The sequence below is a fragment of the Schistocerca americana genome, chromosome 9, assembly GCF_021461395.2.
Source record: "Schistocerca americana isolate TAMUIC-IGC-003095 chromosome 9, iqSchAmer2.1, whole genome shotgun sequence".
NCBI classification, from domain to species: domain Eukaryota; kingdom Metazoa; phylum Arthropoda; class Insecta; order Orthoptera; family Acrididae; genus Schistocerca; species Schistocerca americana.
This window is the reverse complement of record NC_060127.1, coordinates 112374453-112391265: the sequence shown is the minus strand read 5'-3', so window position 1 is coordinate 112391265 and position 16813 is coordinate 112374453. Positions and strand designations below refer to the sequence as shown.

Genomic DNA, 16813 nt, shown 5'->3' with positions numbered 1-16813 from the left:
CACTGTGCAGCCTAACACATCAATCATCTCAAGTCAACAGACTCATTGCCCAATATTATCAACAGCAGTTCCATGGTCATAAGTTCTAATTATCAAGGTGTACACACAGCAGCGTCCAAAAAGGATCAAACATGCATCTAATCATCAGGACACAAACACAAATTATAACACTGGCAGTGCTGTGAAAATGAATTAAGTACAACACTTGCCTCCCACACACTCACCAACTTTCACTGTACTGCCCTAGTCTCCTCCACTAAATTCTGACAGAAGTTTTGTCAAATCCTACATTTATCAGTAATCACTGCATGTGTGTACCACAAGTATGTTATGGAGCAAGAATTGCCACTAGACAGAACCACATTTCAATTGTCCACATTGGCATCTTTTTTCACACATAGCAGTTGCACAACAACTTACACTGAGGAGAATGTTTCTCACCAGCTCCCTAAGACATGTACACAATTCATCAGTGAACACAGCCTAGTCTGTGTACATGGTCCCCAACAACCATCAGCTAAACACTTCCACAAGTGCAGAATGAGTACACAGATAAACACAGCTTGAAGCATTGTTTCTATGACACTTACACCCCCTCAGGGGTTGCCAAAAATTGCCACAGAGACGGTATTTCACGTCTCTCTGGCGGGGTATTGGTAAAAGTTTTCAACTAGCAATAATCGCACCTCAGTTATACTTCATTGGTTACGATATTGCCACTGCGCAAAGATTAACTACCTAGCGCCTGGCACTGCTATTTATACCTGACGTTTGTTCCAAACACCTACAAGTACTTGCGTCATTGATACCTATCAGTATTACCTTACACTACTCAAGTTCCATTGGGGGAAACAAATACAGAAATATACAGAAAAAAAAAACAGTAAAATACATTTTATTAGAGGCAGACTTTCTGTTCTTTGCTCCTTGTGTCTAATAGTTGCTTACACGCCCACTCACCGCCATCTTAAACGCTCAAAACTGCACAGTAGTTCTCCCCTTGACCGTCAGGCGCGCTACTGCTCACTCGCCTAGCTCCACACAGACGAAAGTAGCACAACCTCATTTAGCAAATACCGGCACACCCATTAAGACTCTTCGTTAGATTTTGTTATTTTGTGACCGCTGGTTAGTACTAGACACCAAGAAAACTGCCAACTGCATTTACATTGACTTAACAAACCATACACTTCTCAGCAAAAGCTGTTTGACGTACTGAGCAGTAAAATGCTAGTTTTACTCGAATCATGCCGTGAAATTGATTAATGTCGATGGGTGAAATATTTGTGTAACAGATTAGGCACCCTGGAAACACAATGAAATGAGATTTACAAATCCTCTCATGTAGCTGTTTTAAGTTGTTGAAATGAGTTTACCTTGCAGGAAAGTACAACTAGAAATCAATCAGTAAATTGCTTCATAGCGCTGGGAACGCGTGCTGCAGTCTTAAATATACAAGATACACGCTTATTCCACATTGCGCCAAACAACCTGCCCAAAAATATATATGTTGGACTCCTCTACTGTTGTTTATGTTCTTGTCCAAGAAGAATCATAGAAAGCTAACAGTATCCAAACCTGCCTGCTGTCTCATTGGCCCCAGCTAATATATTGCCTGACAAAAATGAAAATATCTGAATGTGTGCTAAATAGTATCTCGAGTGCCAACCATTCATAACAGATCCAAACAATAAGACATTTTCTATGGGTCCATTTGTGCTATAGTAGGCAGCAAATTTTGCTCACTTTGCATATAGGAAGAGTCATATTCTCAAATGAAGAGAGACAGAAAGAATGAGCCATGACAAGCCAACTATTTCTGCTCTCAAAAAAAAAAAAAAAAAAAAAAAATATGCACCTGCTACAATTCTCACCTACACTTGCTCTACCACTGTGTTTTACATTGCATTCTATGATTTATATTCACAGATACAGTCACAAAATTTACCCCACAAGCACTGGTTCCCTCTCTTCAGTATTCCACATGCAATACATTCTCATAGCACACTGGACCATCATTAAGCTCACCATCCCATTTAAACTATCACAATGTATTATGTGTCACATTTGCACAGTAAATCCACAGTTCAAGGAATACACCAAGAAATGCATTAATCACACTGTTCAAAATGGAAATGCCATGGCTGCAGCCCACCAAATTCTACTGCACAATCACTGTTATCACTGCATGAAGGAGATTTTCCACCAGCAGCCTTTAGATGAAACATGTAAGCTACATAAAGGTTCAACAAAACCTCAACATCAGGGACTGCATTAGCTACCATCCAAATAGCTACTAGCTCTTACCTTTCTTTCAATCCCTCTGCTCTGCACACTACAGCACATGTATGTATTCTCAAAATGAGGCAAAGCCTTGCACAACATTACAGTTCTTCCTGCTTCATGTAACACACACCAGATAGGACACTGTCCTCAATGTGAGTGCCCTTACTAGGCACTGTGCAGCCTAACACATCAATCATCTCAAGTCAACAGACTCATTGCCCAATATTATCAACAGCAGTTCCATGGTCATAAGTTCTAATTATCAAGGTGTACACACAGCAGCGTCCAAAAAGGATCAAACATGCATCTAATCATCAGGACACAAACACAAATTATAACACTGGCAGTGCTGTGAAAATGAATTAAGTACAACACTTGCCTCCCACACACTCACCAACTTTCACTGTACTGCCCTAGTCTCCTCCACTAAATTCTGACAGAAGTTTTGTCAAATCCTACATTTATCAGTAATCACTGCATGTGTGTACCACAAGTATGTTATGGAGCAAGAATTGCCACTAGACAGAACCACATTTCAATTGTCCACATTGGCATCTTTTTTCACACATAGCAGTTGCACAACAACTTACACTGAGGAGAATGTTTCTCACCAGCTCCCTAAGACATGTACACAATTCATCAGTGAACACAGCCTAGTCTGTGTACATGGTCCCCAACAACCATCAGCTAAACACTTCCACAAGTGCAGAATGAGTACACAGATAAACACAGCTTGAAGCATTGTTTCTATGACACTTACACCCCCTCAGGGGTTGCCAAAAATTGCCACAGAGACGGTATTTCACGTCTCTCTGGCGGGGTATTGGTAAAAGTTTTCAACTAGCAATAATCGCACCTCAGTTATACTTCATTGGTTACGATATAGCCACTGCGCAAAGATTAACTACCTAGCGCCTGGCACTGCTATTTATACCTGACGTTTGTTCCAAACACCTACAAGTACTTGCGTCATTGATACCTATCAGTATTACCTTACACTACTCAAGTTCCATTGGGGGAAACAAATACAGAAATATACAGAAAAAAAAAAACAGTAAAATACATTTTATTAGAGGCAGACTTTCTGTTCTTTGCTCCTTGTGTCTAATAGTTGCTTACACGCCCACTCACCGCCATCTTAAACGCTCAAAACTGCACAGTAGTTCTCCCCTTGACCGTCAGGCGCGCTACTGCTCACTCGCCTAGCCCCACACAGACGAAAGTAGCACAACCTCATTTAGCAAATACCGGCACACCCATTAAGACTCTTCGTTAGATTTTGTTATTTTGTGACCGCTGGTTAGTACTAGACACCAAGAAAACTGCCAACTGCATTTACATTGACTTAACAAACCATACACTTCTCAGCAAAAGCTGTTTGACGTACTGAGCAGTAAAATGCTAGTTTTACTCGAATCATGCCGTGAAATTGATTAATGTCGATGGGTGAAATATTTGTGTAACAGATTAGGCACCCTGGAAACACAATGAAATGAGATTTACAAATCCTCTCATGTAGCTGTTTTAAGTTGTTGAAATGAGTTTACCTTGCAGGAAAGTACAACTAGAAATCAATCAGTAAATTGCTTCATAGCGCTGGGAACACGTGCTGCAGTCTTAAATATACAAGATACACGCTTATTCCACATTGCGCCAAACAACCTGCCCAAAAATATATATGTTGGACTCCTCTACTGTTGTTTATGTTCTTGTCCAAGAAGAATCATAGAAAGCTAACAGTATCCAAACCTGCCTGCTGTCTCATTGGCCCCAGCTAATATATTGCCTGACAAAAATGAAAATATCTGAATGTGTGCTAAATAGTATCTCGAGTGCCAACCATTCATAACAGATCCAAACAATAAGACATTTTCTATGGGTCCATTTGTGCTATAGTAGGCAGCAAATTTTGCTCACTTTGCATATAGGAAGAGTCATATTCTCAAATGAAGAGAGACAGAAAGAATGAGCCATGACAAGCCAACTATTTCTGCTCTCAAAAAAAAAAAAAAAAAAAAAAAAAATATGCACCTGCTACAATTCTCACCTACACTTGCTCTACCACTGTGTTTTACATTGCATTCTATGATTTATATTCACAGATACAGTCACAAAATTTACCCCACAAGCACTGGTTCCCTCTCTTCAGTATTCCACATGCAATACATTCTCATAGCACACTGGACCATCATTAAGCTCACCATCCCATTTAAACTATCACAATGTATTATGTGTCACATTTGCACAGTAAATCCACAGTTCAAGGAATACACCAAGAAATGCATTAATCACACTGTTCAAAATGGAAATGCCATGGCTGCAGCCCACCAAATTCTACTGCACAATCACTGTTATCACTGCATGAAGGAGATTTTCCACCAGCAGCCTTTAGATGAAACATGTAAGCTACATAAAGGTTCAACAAAACCTCAACATCAGGGACTGCATTAGCTACCATCCAAATAGCTACTAGCTCTTACCTTTCTTTCAATCCCTCTGCTCTGCACACTACAGCACATGTATGTATTCTCAAAATGAGGCAAAGCCTTGCACAACATTACAGTTCTTCCTGCTTCATGTAACACACACCAGATAGGACACTGTCCTCAATGTGAGTGCCCTTACTAGGCACTGTGCAGCCTAACACATCAATCATCTCAAGTCAACAGACTCATTGCCCAATTTTATCAACAGCAGTTCCATGGTCATAAGTTCTAATTATCAAGGTGTACACACAGCAGCGTCCAAAAAGGATCAAACATGCATCTAATCATCAGGACACAAACACAAATTATAACACTGGCAGTGCTGTGAAAATGAATTAAGTACAACACTTGCCTCCCACACACTCACCAACTTTCACTGTACTGCCCTAGTCTCCTCCACTAAATTCTGACAGAAGTTTTGTCAAATCCTACATTTATCAGTAATCACTGCATGTGTGTACCACAAGTATGTTATGGAGCAAGAATTGCCACTAGACAGAACCACATTTCAATTGTCCACATTGGCATCTTTTTTCACACATAGCAGTTGCACAACATCTTACACTGAGGAGAATGTTTCTCACCAGCTCCCTAAGACATGTACACAATTCATCAGTGAACACAGCCTAGTCTGTGTACATGGTCCCCAACAACCATCAGCTAAACACTTCCACAAGTGCAGAATGAGTACACAGATAAACACAGCTTGAAGCATTGTTTCTATGACACTTACACCCCCTCAGGGGTTGCCAAAAATTGCCACAGAGACGGTATTTCACGTCTCTCTGGCGGGGTATTGGTAAAAGTTTTCAACTAGCAATAATCGCACCTCAGTTATACTTCATTGGTTACGATATAGCCACTGCGCAAAGATTGACTACGTAGCGCCTGGCACTGCTATTTATACCTGACGTTTGTTCCAAACACCTACAAGTACTTGCGTCATTGATACCTATCAGTATTACCTTACACTACTCAAGTTCCATTGGGGGAAACAAATACAGAAATATACAGAAAAAAAAACAGTAAAATACATTTTATTAGAGGCAGACTTTCTGTTCTTTGCTCCTTGTGTCTAATAGTTGCTTACACGCCCACTCACCGCCATCTTAAACGCTCAAAACTGCACAGTAGTTCTCCCCTTGACCGTCAGGCGCGCTACTGCTCACTCGCCTAGCCCCACACAGACGAAAGTAGCACAACCTCATTTAGCAAATACCGGCACACCCATTAAGACTCTTCGTTAGATTTTGTTATTTTGTGACCGCTGGTTAGTACTAGACACCAAGAAAACTGCCAACTGCATTTACATTGACTTAACAAACCATACACTTCTCAGCAAAAGCTGTTTGACGTACTGAGCAGTAAAATGCTAGTTTTACTCGAATCATGCCGTGAAATTGATTAATGTCGATGGGTGAAATATTTGTGTAACAGATTAGGCACCCTGGAAACACAATGAAATGAGATTTACAAATCCTCTCATGTAGCTGTTTTAAGTTGTTGAAATGAGTTTACCTTGCAGGAAAGTACAACTAGAAATCAATCAGTAAATTGCTTCATAGCGCTGGGAACACGTGCTGCAGTCTTAAATATACAAGATACACGCTTATTCCACATTGCGCCAAACAACCTGCCCAAAAATATATATGTTGGACTCCTCTACTGTTGTTTATGTTCTTGTCCAAGAAGTAGTAGTAGAGTAGTAGAGGTGTTTGTGGGCGCACGACGGCAAGGTCTTCAGCGCCCGTGCAGCATCATAGTGAGACGGGTGTCAAGAAAAAAGAAAACCTCAGAACAGGGACATAAAACGGAACAGAGAACACGGGGAACAATCATCGAAAAAATGGGCTCACCCACACTGAAGCGTGGGATGAAGCAGGGCGTAAGCAGTGGTGGTGGTGGTGGTGGTTGTTGGATGTTTAAGGGGGACTAAACAGCGAAGGTCATCAGTCCCCCATTCCAAAATCAGGCGAGCCGAAAATCTACGAAGCAGATAAAAACCAAAGGGGGAGGAGACGTCCCCCCAGGCGCTAAAAGCACACAAATTCAGCAACAAACACTACAGACAAGAACAGGACAGAGGAACACCAGACAGAAAGAAACAGAAGAAAGGAAGATGGCCGGAGACTGGTTGACTGACCACGAGATCAAAAATGGGAAAGAGTCAACCATCTCACGGCACACCAGAACAGCAACAGACACAAGGACAATAGACACAGAAAGGGAAAGGCGCAGGACCTCCCTAAATCGAACCATAAAACGGACTACCACGGATAAAATTTAAAACGGTATCAGCCATGGAGGCATCGTCGGATAAAACCAAAGGCAAAGTGCCCGGGAGATTAAAAGATTGCCGGAGTGTGCGCAGTCGAGGACACTCCAGCAAAATGTGGCCGACCGTCAGCCGGGACCCACACCGACACAAGGGGTTGGCTGGTTGGTTTGGGGGATTAAAGGGACCAGACTGCCATGGTCATCGGTCCCTTTTTCCAAAGACAAAGAACACCCACAGAGAATAAAAACAAGGAACAGAAGAGATCACAGACGACACAGAACAAGAGATACTGAGACAAAGACAAGACAAAACAAACTAAAACCACACAGAGTGTGACGGTGGTTGGCCGACCATAGACATAAAAAGGAAAGGCCAACCACTGAGAAACACATTAAAAAATCAGTGTAAAACCATAGGCCAAAGGCCAGAATCAACACAAATCATTAAAAGAAAACAGAAACACTCAGAGTAAATGATAAAATCCCCCTGCCCGAATAAAACGTAAAACTGAGTCAGCCATAGTGGAGTCGTCTGTTAAAAGGGCAGGGAGCGTAGCAGGCAGCGCAAATGTCTGCCTGACCACAGCTAAAAGGGGGCAGGCCAGCAAAATGTGGGCCACTGTCAAAGCTGCCCCACAGCGACATAGAGGAGGGTCCTCCCGGCGCAGTAGATAACTGTGTGTCAGCCGGGAGTGGCCAATGCGGAGCCGGCAAAGAACTACTGAGTCCCTGCGAGTGGCTCGCAGGGATGACCGCCACACAGCCGTCGTCTCCTTGACAGCGCGGAGTTTATTGCGCAGTGTCAGTTCCCGCCATTCAGCGTCCCATAGCGCCAAGATGTTGCGGCGGAAGACTGCCCGCAAATCAGTCTCTGGGAGGCCAACGTCCAGAGATGGCTTGCTGGTGGCCTCTTTCGCCAGGCGGTCAACATGTTCGTTACCCGGGATACCGACATGACCGGGGGTCCACACAAAGACCACAGAGCGGCCGCAACAGGCGAGAGTATGCAGAGACTCGTGGATAGCCATCACCAGACGAGAACGAGGGAAACACTGGTCGAGAGCTCGTAAACCGCTCAGGGAATCGCTACAGATAACGAAGGACTCACCTGAGCAGGAGCGGATATACTCTAGGGCACGAAGGATGGCGACCAGTTCAGCAGTGTAAACGCTGCAGCCATCCGGCAAGGAACGTTGTTCGGAATGGTCCCCTAGAGTGAGCGCATATCCGACACGACCAGCAACCATCGAACCGTCAGTGTAAACAACACCAGAGCCCTGATACGTGGCCAGGATGGAATAAAAGCGGCGGCGGAAGGCCTCAGGAGGGACTGAGTCCTTAGGGCCCTGTGCCAAGTCGAGCCGAAGGCTAGGGCGACGAACACACCATGGGGGTGTATGCAAAGTAGCCCGGAAAGGAGGTGGAACAGTGAAACCCTGGAGCCCAGAGAGAAGCTCTTTGACGCGGACCGCTATTGTACAACCAGACCGCGGCCGACGTTCTGGCATACGGACGACCGACCGCGGGAACAGGAGGCGATAGTTTGGATGCCCGGGCGAGCTTAGTACATGGGCAGCATAAGCGGCCAGCAAACGTTGGCGTCGGAACCGCAGTGGAGGTACACCTGCCTCCACTAGTACGCTGTCCACAGGGCTGGTGCGGAAAGCACCAGTGGCAAGGCGTATCCCGCTGTGGAGAATCGGGTCCAGCACCCGTAACGCAGATGGGGATGCTGAGCCATAAGCCAGGCTCCCATAATCCAGACGGGACTGGATTAACGCCTGGTAGAGCCGCAACAGTGTAGAGCGGTCGGCGCCCCAGCGGGTGTTGCTCAAGCATCTCAGAGCGTTTAGATGCCGCCAACACGTCTGTTTAAGCTGCCGGATATGAGGCAGCCAAGTCAACCGGGCATCGAAAACCACCCCCAAAAACCTGTGGGTCTCCACCACAGCAAGGAGTTCGTCGGCAAGATAAAGCCGCGGCTCAGGATGGACTGTTCGTCGCCGGCAGAAATGCATAACGCAGGTCTTGGCTGCCAAAAACTGAAACCCATGCGCTACAGCCCAAGACTGCGCCTTACGGATAGCGCCCTGTAGCTGACGTTCAACAGCTGCAATGCCAGTAGAGCTGTAAGAAAGGCAGAAGTCGTCATCATACAGGGAAGCGGAGACAGAATGTCCCACGGCCGCAGCAAGCCCGTTAATGGCTATTAAAAACAGACAGACACTTAAAACAGAGCCCTGTGGCACACCGTTCTCCTGGACGTGGGAGGAACTATACGAGGCCGCGACTTGCACGCGGAAGGTACGACACGACAGAAAATTGCGGATAAAAATCGGCAGAGGACCCCGAAGACCCCATCCATGAAGCGTAGAAAGAATGTGATGACGCCATGTCGTATCGTACGCCTTCCGCATGTCGAAAAAGACAGCGACCAGGTGCTGACGGCGGGAAAAGGCAGTACGGATGGCCAACTCCAGGCTCACCAGATTGTCGGCGGCGGAGCGGCCTTTACGGAACCCACCCTGAGATGGAGCCAGAAGGCCCCGAGACTCCAGTACCCAATGCAAGCGCCGGCTCACCATCCGTTCAAGCAACTTGCAAAGAACGTTGGTGAGGCTAATGGGACGGTAGCTGTCCACCTCCAGAGGGTTCTTTCCAGGCTTCAAAACGGGGATGACAATGCCTTCCCGCCACTGCGACGGAAACTCCCCCTCGACCCAAAGATGGTTGTAAAGATCGAGAAGGCGCCGCTGGCAGTCCACTGAAAGGTGTTTCAGCATCTGACAGTGGATGCCATCTGGCCCAGGAGCGGTATCAGGGCAAGCAGCGAGGGCACTGCGAAATTCCCACTCACTAAATGGAGCATTGTAAGATTCTGGGTGGTTGGTGCGAAACGAAAGGCTCCGACGTTCCATCCGCTCTTTAATGGAGCGGAAGGCCTGGGGGTAATTCGCAGAAGCGGAACTCATACCAAAATGCTCTGCTAAGCGATTGGCAATGACGTCGGAGTCAGTACAAACTGCTCCATTCAGTGAGAGCGCAGGGACGCTGGCAGGTGGCCGATAGCCGTAGACGCGTCGAATCTTGGCCCAGACCTGCGAGGGAGTGACATGGAGGCCAATGGTGGACACATACCGCTCCCAGCACTCCTTCTTGCCTTGGCGGATAAGGAGGCGGGCCCGCGCACGCAGCCGTTTGAAGGCGATAAGGTGGTCGAGGGAGGGGTGTCGCTTGTGACGCTGGAGCGCCCGCCGGCGATCTTTAATCGCTTCAGCGATCTCAGGCGACCACCAAGGCACAGCCTTCCGCCGAGGGGACCCACAGGAATGGGGAATGGCAGATTCGGCGGCAGTAACGATGCCGGTGGTGACCGATTGAACCACCGCATCAATGTCATCGGTAGAGAGAGGCTCAAAAGCGGCAGTGGAGGAGAACAAGTCCCAGTCAGCCTTATTCATAGCCCATCTGCTAGGGCGCCCAGAAGAGTGGCGCTGTGGTAGTGACAAAAAGATCGGAAAATGGTCACTACCACACAGGTCGTCATGCACACTCCATTGGACAGACGGTAAGAGGCTATGGCTACAGATTGAAAGGTCAATGGCGGAGTAGGTGCCATGCGCCACACTGAAGTGTGTGAAGGCACCATCATTTAACAGCGAGAGATCGAGCTGCGACAATAAATGCTCAATGATGGCGCCTCGACCTGTTGCCACTGACCCACCCCACAGAGGGTTATGAGCGTTGAAGTCGCCCAAGAGCAAGAAAGGTGGCGGCAATTGGGCGACCAGTGCAGCCAGGACATGCTGCGAGACATCACCATCCGGTGGAATGTAAAGACTGCAGACGGTAACAGCCTGTGGCGTCCACACGCGTACAGCGACAGCCTCTAAAGGCGTCTGGAGAGGGACAGACTCGCTGTGCAGAGTGTGAAGGACATAAATGCAGACGCCACCAGACACCCTTTCATAAGCTGCTCGGTTCTTATAATAACCCCGATAGCCACGGAGGGCGGGGGTTCGCATTGCTGGAAACCAAGTTTCCTGGAGAGCAATGCAGAAGAAAGGGTGAAGGCTGATAAGTTGGCGGAGCTCAGCTAGATGGTGGAAGAAACCGCTGCAGTTCCACTGGAGGATGGTGTTGTCCATGGCTGGGAAAGGCGTGACGGGACTGGGAAGGCAGATTACGCCGCTGGGTCACCTGCTGCCTCCAAGTGAGCACCTGCGCCAGTGCTTTCTATGGCGCCGGAGGGACTGGCGAGATCGAGGTCCTCAGCGGACGCCAGGATCTCCACCTCGTCCTCAGACGCAGAGTTTGAGGGTGGCGGAGGGACAGGTGCCACCGCAATGTCAGGTTGCTTGGGAGCCTTTTTCTTCAACGGCTTCGCACGCTGTGCCTTGGGAGGGTCTGGCTGGGAGGGCCCCACTGGGTCAGTCTCAGGGACGGACGACGACCGTGAAGCCCTATGACCAGCGACCGGTTGTTGTTTCAAAACTTTGCGGGTATCCGCTGTGACACTGGGCAAAGCCTGGGAAGGGAGGGCCCCAAGGGACCCCTTCCTGGCTGGAGTGGCCGAAGAAGCCCTACGCTTCTCCGGCTGGGAAGGGGGGACGGATGTCCCCGATGGTTGGGGTGGTGTTGCTCCTGGAGTAGGTGGAGCAACAGTGGGCGAAGTGCCCCCAACAACCAAGGGGGCTGGTGCATTGAGACATGGCTGAGAGGCAGCAGTACGTGACGACACGGGAGAGGATCGGACTGCTTGTGCAGCAGCGGCATAGGTGGATATCATGGGCACGGGATGTAGCCGCTCATATTTCCGCCTTGCCTCAGTGTAGGTCAGGCGGTCCAGGGTCTTATATTCCATTATCTTCCTTTCCTTCTGGAAGATCCGACAGTCCGGTGAGCAGGGGGAATGGTGTTCTCCACAGTTAACACAAATGGGAGGCGGAGCACATGGAGTATCAGGATGCGAAGGACGTCCGCAATCCCGACACGTGATGCTGGAAGTACAGCGAGATGACATGTGCCCGAACTTCCAGCATTTAAAACACCGCATCGGAGGAGGGATATATGGTTTCACATCACAACGGTAAACCATCACCTTAACCTTTTCGGGTAAGACATCACCCTCAAAGGCCAAGATGAAGGCACCGGTGGCCACCTGATTATCCCTCGGACCCCGATGGACGCGCCGGACGAAGTGAACACCTCGTCGTTCGAGGTTGGCGCGTAATTCATCGTCGGACTGCAGAAGAAGATCCCTGTGGAATATAATACCCTGGACCATGTTGAGACTCTTATGCGGCGTGATGGTAACTGAAACATCCCCCAACTTGTCACAATTGAGCAACCTCCGTGACTGGGCAGAGGATGCCGTTTTGATGAGCACAGAACCCGAGCGCATCTTGGACAGGCCCTCCACCTCCCCGAACTTGTCCTCTAAATGCTCCACAAAAAACTGGGGCTTGGTCGACATGAAAGATTCTCCATCAACCCGCGTACACACGAGGTACCGGGGTGAATATTCTCCACTGCCTTCTTTAGCAAGTCGTTCCTCCCAGGGAGTAGCTAGGGAGGGAAACGATCTCTGATCCAATTTCTTCACGTTGAGGTTAGACCTCGATCGCTTAGAGACTGCTGGTGGAGGCCCACCAGCGAGAGATGATGTACCACGCTTCATTGCGGGTCATCCGCCCTGATGCCACCTACTCCGACCAAGGGCCCTCCCCACGGGCGCCACCCAGCCACAGCAAAGGCCACCTGGCAGGATGGCCATTGCCGGGAGTCCTGATGCCCCACGGGGATGGGCATCTACTCCTTGGCATACGTGGGGAGTGAACGGCGCAGGCATCAGTAGAGCGATCCCTGTGTTGTCAGGGGGCTACAACCAAGAGGGTACATGGCGACCCCACCACAACGGACTGGCTACCGTGCTGGATCTTAGGTGCAAAAATGGCCAAGGTCGTCGTCACAGTTAAAAGAAACACTGCAGAGGGCAGCGTGGTATTCGCCCAAGAGACCGAAAACGAGCGGGACACCATGGCAACGACGAGAAAGACGGCTATAGGTCTAATTGCACGAAGGATACAGTGCACCATGTAAGGTGCCCTTCCCCAATTGGCTCGCTCTTCGGAATAATTTAGATAGATGGAGGTCAAACCCGAGAGGGGACCATCACATAAGGCCGAAACGTTTGAGACTCCTTTTAGTCGCCTCTTACGACAGGCAGGAATACCGCGGGCCTATTCTAACCCCCGAACCCGCAGGGGGGTGTGAGGCTGGAAGCGCAGCGGGAAGACATATGGCCAAACTTCCAGCACTTGAAGCACCGCATCGGGGGAGGAATATAGGGCCTGACGTCACATCGGTAGACCATCACCTTGACCTTTTCCGGTAACGTATCACCCTCGAAGGCCAAGATGAAGGCACCGGTAGCTATCTGATTTTCCTTCGGACCCCGATGAACGCGCCGGACGAAATGTACACCTCTGCGCTCTAAGTTGGCGCGCAGCTCGTCATCAGACTGCAAAAGAAGGTCCTTATGGTAAATAACTCCCTGGACCATATTTAAACTCTTATGCGGTGTGATCGTAACAGCAACATCCCCCAACGTATCACAAGCAAGTAACCGTCGTGACTGGGCAGAGGATGCCGTTTGGATCAGGACCGATCCAGAGCGCATTTTTGACAAGCCCTCCACCTCCCCAAACTTGTCCTCTAAATGCTCGACGAAGAACTGAGGCTTTGTTGAGAGAAAAGACTCCCCATCAGCTCTCGTACAAACTAAGAATCGGGGCGAATAAGTGCTACTGCCATCCTGAGATTTACGTTCCTCCCACGGCGTGGCCAGAGAGGGGAACGTTTTCGGATTGTACTTTTCAGCATTAAATTGAGCCCGAGAACGCTTAGAGACTGCTGGCGGCTGGCCGCCAGCGACAGATGATGTACCACGCTTCATTGCGGGTCATCCGCCCTGATGCCACCTACTCCGACCAAGGGCCCTCCCCACGGGCGCCACCCAGCCACAGCAAAGGCCACCTGGCAGGATGGCCATTGCCGGGAGTCCCGATGCCCCAGGGAGATGGGCATCTACTCCTTGGCATACGTGGGGAGTGAACGGCGCAGGCATCAGTAGAGCGATCCCTGTGTTGTCAGGGGGCTACAACCAAGAGGGTACATGGCGACCCCACCACAACGGACTGGCTACCGTGCTGGATCTTAGGTGCAAAAATGGCCAAGGTCGTCGTCACAGTTAAAAGAAACACTGCAGAGTGCAGCGTGGTAATCGCCCATGAGATCGAAAACGAGCGGGACACCATCGCAACGACGAGAAAGACGGCAATAGGTCTAATTGCACGAAGGATACAGTGCACCATGTAAGGTGCCCTTCCCCAATTGGCTCGCTCTTCGGAATAATTTGGATAGATGGAGGTCAAACCCGAGAGGGGACCATCACATAAGGCCGAAACGTTTGAGACTCCTTTTAGTCGCCTCTTACGACAGGCAGGAATACCGCGGGCCTATTCTAACCCCCGAACCCGCAGGGGGGCCGACACAAGGGGGGGGATCCTCCTGACGCAACAGATGGCCGTGCGTCAGGTATGTATGGCCGATGCGCAGCCGACACAGGACTACCGAGTCCCTGCGAGAAGCCCGCAGGGAGGAACGCCACACATCGGTCGTCTCCTTGACAGCCCGCAGTTTATTCGGGGCTGTCATGCCACGCCACTCAGCAGCCCACATCCCAATCAGCTTACGGCGCAACACCAGCTGCTGGTCGCGAGCCGTAAGGCCGATCTCCAAAGCCGGGGCGTCGATCGCCCCTTTGGCCAGCCTGTCTACACGTTCGTTCCCCTGGATGCCAACATGACCGGGCGTCCAAACCAAGACCACCGAACGACCAGAACGGGCAATGTCGGAAACAGCCTCCTGAATGGAGGACACCAGAGGAGAGGAGGGATAGCAGCGGTCGATGGCCTGAAGGCTGCTCAGGGAGTCACTGCAGATGACGACGGACGCATCGGAGCAGGAACGCATATGCCCAAGAGCTCGCAAGATGGCCACCAGCTCTGCAGTTGGTTGGTTGGTTGGGTTAAAGATTAAAGGGACCAAACTACAAAGGTCATCGGTCCCCTATTTCATAAAAAAACACAGAGCACAGGGGAACTATCCACCAGTCAAGCGAAGCACTAAAAGAAAAACTCCAGGGGAAGAAAAGCCCCATGGTCCATTGTAAGACAACATGGAAAACAGAGCACAGCAACAAAAACAACATAGAGAACAAAGGCAGATGGAATTAAAACTGCACAGCAGAGAACTGTGGCTGGCTGATCACGAAAATAATAGGATGAGCCAGCCACTCTGCAACACGTTAAAACCTCCAGCCTAAACGTTTAGGGCGGAGTCGAATCACAACACAAAACTAAGTAAAAGAGAGAGCTCAAAAGAGGGTGATGTTAAAAAAAAATTTAAATGGACCGATAAAAGCCGCTTGCGCGAATAAAACTTAAAACCCGATCTGCCATAGAGACATTGTCACCTAAGAGAGATGATAAAGCACCCTGGAGATTAAAAGTTCGCCTGAGGGCGGTTAAAAGAGGACAGTCCAACAATATATGGGCCACCGTCATAAGCACACCACAGCGACAATGAGGGGGGTCCTCTCGACGCAGCAGATGACCATGCGTCAGCCAAGAGTGACCAATGCGGAGCCTACAGAGAACCACAGAGTCCCTCCGAGAGGCCCGCATGGAGGAACCCCACACAGTCGTTGTCTCCTTTACACGCCGCAGCTTGTTGGGCACAGACAGGGTGCGCCATTCGTCGGCCCACATCCCAAAGACCCGACGGCGTAACACCGATCGGAGATCAGTTGCCGGGAGGCCGATCTCCAACGGCAGTTTGCGGGTGGCTTCTGTAGCTAACTTGTCGGCGTGTTCGTTGCCCGCTATCCCAACGTGTCCCGGGGTCCATATGAACACCACTGAACGGCCACGTTGTGCAAGAGCATGAACGGACTCCTGGATGGCAACAACAATGGGATGGCGTGGGTAGCACTGGTCAAGAGCCTGGAGACTACTGAGAGAGTCACTGCAAATGACAAAAGACTCGCCAGTGCTGGTACGAACACGCTCAAGGGCACGAAAAATAGCTGTTAGCTCTGCAGTGTAAACACTGCAGCCGTCCGGCAAGGAGCGTTGGTCGACATAGTCCGCATGAACAAAAGCGTACCCCACACGGCCATCAACCATCGAGCCATCGGTATAGATAACCTCCGAGTCACGGGATTCGTCGAGGAGAGCAAGAAATTGGCGGCGCAAGACTGCAGGAGGAACTGAATCCTTTTGCCATTGGGAGAGGTCCAGCTGAAGCTGCGGCCGACGGATACACCAAGGTGGTGTATGTGGGCGGACCTGAAAAGCAGATGGAAGAGGCAAAGACTCGAGTTCACTAAGCAGGGACTGAACACGGATCCCAATTGCATGGCCTGATCGCGGCCGCCGGCGTGGAAGATGGACTGCCGCATCGGTGAAAAGGAGACGGTAGTTAGGGTGACGGGGAGAACAACGGACGTGGGCAGCATAGTTGGCTAAGAGTTGTTGACGCCGAATGTAGAGCGGAGGAACCCCAGCCTCAGCAAGTAGGCTATTAACAGGACTGGTGCGGAATGCTCCTGTCGCCTGTCGAACCCCACAGTGGTGAATGGGGTCCAGCAGTTGCAACGCTGAGTGCGACGCTGAGCCATACGCCACACTCCCATAATC

The 16813-nt window shown here is 49.5% G+C and overlaps 3 non-coding genes across 3 annotated transcripts; all 3 read right to left on the bottom strand.

Annotated features, from left to right (window-relative positions):
- Positions 1-591: 591 nt before the first annotated feature.
- Positions 592-731, bottom strand: LOC124551482. The gene has a single exon (XR_006967850.1). It is a non-coding gene; the product is annotated as a U4 spliceosomal RNA (small nuclear RNA).
- Positions 732-3047: 2316 nt separating this feature from the next.
- LOC124551502 lies at positions 3048-3187 on the bottom strand. The gene has a single exon (XR_006967868.1). It is a non-coding gene; the product is annotated as a U4 spliceosomal RNA (small nuclear RNA).
- Positions 3188-5506: 2319 nt separating this feature from the next.
- On the bottom strand, positions 5507-5646 carry LOC124551501. Its single transcript, XR_006967867.1, has one exon. It is a non-coding gene; the product is annotated as a U4 spliceosomal RNA (small nuclear RNA).
- Between the last annotated feature and the right edge of the window lie 11167 nt (positions 5647-16813).